Source organism: Cornus florida, unplaced genomic scaffold (genome assembly GCF_030987335.1).
Source record: "Cornus florida cultivar Cherokee Brave unplaced genomic scaffold, ASM3098733v1 CherokeeBrave_3.0.0_Hap2_Chr08, whole genome shotgun sequence".
NCBI classification, from domain to species: domain Eukaryota; kingdom Viridiplantae; phylum Streptophyta; class Magnoliopsida; order Cornales; family Cornaceae; genus Cornus; species Cornus florida.
This window is the reverse complement of record NW_026775578.1, coordinates 94084887-94088883: the sequence shown is the minus strand read 5'-3', so window position 1 is coordinate 94088883 and position 3997 is coordinate 94084887. Positions and strand designations below refer to the sequence as shown.

Below are 3997 nucleotides of genomic sequence, written 5' to 3'. Positions count from 1 at the left end.
TATATAACAAGTCCACATCCATGATTTAAACATAGAAACAACTTCTAAGACACAATTAAATCCATGGAACATGTAGATAAAATTTAATTAAATTCTCTAGATTTCAAATCAACTCCAAATAGCCTCAAATTAATAGATGTTAAAGGACATGGCATGGTCTTCAAATATATCACATCAAATATCAAATTAAGTGATTAAAACACTTAAAATAAAATCAATTAAGCTAATTAATTAATTTTCTCTAGATTTTTAAACAACTCCAAATGTCCTCAAATTAATATAGGTTAAAGAACATACCAAGCCCTATTTTAATATCACATTACAAGTTGATTTCATACTAGTTACAACCATGTGAATTAAATTTTCATAAAAGAAAATAATTAAAAAAAGTTGCAATACTTATTCAAATACTCCCAATTTAATATATATTAATGAACATATCAAGGACTAATTTAATAGCATGCCACAATTTAATTCCAAGCTATATACATCCATGTAAGTTAAATCTTACACATAGAAAATAATTAAATTAAATTCTAGTATTAATACAAAAGCTCCAATTTCCATTGAAACTGACAGGCTTTAAATTACACTGACACCTGCTAAGATTTATCATTAGAACACTTATGTAAAAATTAGGGCTTTGGTATGGGAATGTTTATAGCTATTTGGCGGCTAGTTAAGGAAACTGTAATATAAAAGAGATAAAACTTGTGATTGTTCAAATAGTGAAGGAAGTGGTAAAAAATGAGGTAGTGAAGTTATTGGATGAGAGAATTATTTACCCTATCTCCGATAGTAAGTGGGTAAGTCTAACATAAGTAGTTCCCAAAAAGTCGGGAATTATGGTTGTGGAGAAATACCAAGGGTGATCTCATTTCCAAACGCACCGCCACTTCATGGCATGTGTGTATTGATTACCAAAAATTGAATTCCGCTACTAGGAAGGATCATTTCCCTTGTGACGGCCCAAGTTTTACAACCCGGTGCGTCAGTGATGACCCGAAAGTTAACCCGATAACAGGTTCGAAATGCGGAAGTAAAAAATAAAACCAGTCTCTAGAGATATTGTGAGGACCTGCATTTTTATCATTTTTTCGAACATTTTAGCATTCATGCAATTTTTTTTATTGTCAAAAATATGATTAGTTTGCAAATGTGAATTAAACATCATTATGTGTTAAGAAATATTATAGACTATACTATGCAAAATAGCATAATTGGCATTTGGTTGGTTGTGAAGGGGTATTCTTGACTTTTATCATGTAAATGGCATGAATGGTATTTAGTAGGAAATAAAAGGACTTTTGAGTCATTTCTTATGATTTTGGTTTTAATCCATGGAGGGGATGACATGTGTAGGCGTATGTGGTTGCACCATATCCATTCATTTTATAACATATAGTATGCCTAGTGTTTTGTTCTTAGAAACCATTTTGGCAAAACCCAATTTTCGTGCATCCTATTTCCTTTCCATAGTGATACCTTTTAAGCTAAATTTTGGAAGCTTTGTGTTGGGATTTTGATGGGGCTTTGTGAAGGAAAAATGTTCCTTAGTGAGGGTTCTTTTGATATCAAACTTGAGTCCATTTCTTTTGTTGTTGGGTTTGGAAAGTGGTGTTAAAAGAAGAGGGTTTTGGTTGCAAACAAAGAAGGAAAGTGTTCTTCACCTTCTAGTTGCTGATTTTGATCCATTTTTGGTTTGGTTTTGAATTGTTGAGCAAGTGTTCAAGCTTCCCTTGAGGTAGGATTGTCTAACCCTCAATTCCTTTGCCTTTAGTGAGTAATCTCTTTCAATTTGAGTTGCAAAGTGTATAAACAACCTAAACTGATGCTGAAACTGCTTGGCTGAAATTGCTTGCTGCTATTTTTCTCTAATTCATATAAATTCGTAATTTATCATGCATAGATGATTTGATATTATGATAATATAGTGAATTATCTTTCATTGAGAATTGGTTTCACATAAATTGGTTGAGAAATGAATTTACCATGAATTTTTGAAGTTAGAGGGTTCTTGCTGGGCATTCTGGGTTTGGGCAGATTCTGTCCGAGTTTTGTTTATCAAACCTGCTTTAGATGGTATGGTATTTTGATGAAATAAAATTTTATCTTAAAAATATAGTCTTTTAAATTTCAGTGGCATTTGGATTCACTCCATTTGGACGAAAATTGAATTTACTATGAATTTTTGAAGATGGAAGCTACAGGCTGGAAATCAGTGTCTGACAGATTTTTATTTCGAAATTGTGGATTAAAACTGTTCCAATTGGGAAGGTATTTTGTTAAACTAAATTGACACTTTCAAAGTACATTGTTTAAGCTTTGATTAGGCTTTGGACTCACTCAATTTGACTTAGAATTGAATTTGTTATGAATTTTCAAAGATGGAAGCTACAGGCTGGAAATCAGTTTCTGGCAGATTTTAGTTCGAACTTTTGGGTCAAAACTGTTCCAGTTGGGAAGGGATTTTGTTAAACTAAATTAACACTCTCAAATTACATTGTTTAAGCTTTCATTAGGCTTTGGAATCACTCAATTTGACTTATAATTGAATTTGTTATGAATTTTCAAAGATGGAAGTAAAATGCTGCATGTGAACTGTTTACTGTTTAGAAACTTCGGAACATGACACAAATGTGCATTCATCTTGCATGGTCATGGGGTTAAGGTTAGAATGGAAAAAGGAAGTGAAAGTTCAATAAAATGATTTTGAAAACCGGATAACAGGGAGGTGCCTTGTATCCATGAGTTAGGAAAGTGGGATTGATTCAATGATTTCAAAACCGGACAAGGAGTTGCCTTGTCTGTGCAGTTAATGGAAATCTAGAGAAGACGTAGGAGTTGCCTATGCATAATTGTGTCACTAGGCCCCAAATGATTACAAGGAGTTGCCTTGGATTAGGGATAGATGATCAATTCTCTTCTCGTGGTACAAGGAGCAGCTCTGGCAGGATTACATTAACTTTTTGTGATGGAAATTGGATTTTTGGGAAGTGAGAAGTGTCTGTGGCATTAGCATTAGCATCCGCATTGCATGGCACTTCATTTTATTATCCTACATGACATTATTTCTTTCCCGAGTTTTTATGATCCCATTATCCTTTGTCTATTCTTTGTTTGGATTCACGGAGGTATTAAGGAGTGCGCTTTAGGCAATTCCTACTGAGCTGTGGTTGCGCATTCCTATTTTATTCACATCTTTTCAGGTCATAGCATGGATGGTGTGGAGGGTGTTCCTCCTCAGCTGTAGACAGAGTCGGGGCTGGTGTTGTTGTGTTATATTCCGCATAATAGACTGTGTTTTGTATTATATTTCCTAGAATTTTCCTGGCATGTAATAAATTTTCTTTCAGACTTTAAAACTTTAAAGTTTTAATATTTGCATCTTATCTATTTATTTTCAGTCTTGATTCTATAAAGAGAAATAGATAGGTGGATGTGTGGTTCAGACAGGTTACAGGGATATTCAGTGATTTTGAGACTGTGATTATTTGTGTGTTGTGTTCACAATCCGGACTACGGTCTAGGGGCGTGACAGATATAAATCATCTCTAAGACACCAATGTGATGTTCTATGAAGTCATGGAACTCAAAGAGAACGAAAAGGCAACCGAGAATCAAAACAGGAAAATCCGTAAATTAAGGGCAAAAGGGTCAATTTATAAATCAGAAGGAAAATTTGACTCCAAGCAAGTCAAATGAGGTCCATACAACCTAAACTAATCATTTCATAACATTCCAAGAGGTTCTAAGAACTTTAGCCAAGACCACATGACTCCAATTCCCGTTTTAAACAAAATCTAACACTGTCTCATTAAAACATAAATAACTCCCACTGTGATTTGAGTCTGAGAATGGCATTGGTATCATTGGAAATCTGACTCAAAATCCTTGAGTTTAGACTCAAGAATCATCCAATTTGGACAAGGAATAAAGGAGTTATGACCGTTTGAAGTCAGTGGAATAAAGCTGAAACAAAACTGAAGGGTAGTTG

The 3997-nt window shown here is 34.0% G+C and overlaps 1 long non-coding RNA gene across 1 annotated transcript; it reads left to right on the top strand.

Annotated features, from left to right (window-relative positions):
• The first annotated feature begins 1284 nt into the window (after positions 1-1284).
• LOC132268281 (uncharacterized) lies at positions 1285-3390 on the top strand. The gene is made up of 2 exons (XR_009469270.1): positions 1285-1744; positions 3210-3390. It is a non-coding gene; the product is annotated as an uncharacterized LOC132268281 (long non-coding RNA).
• Positions 3391-3997: the final 607 nt, after the last annotated feature.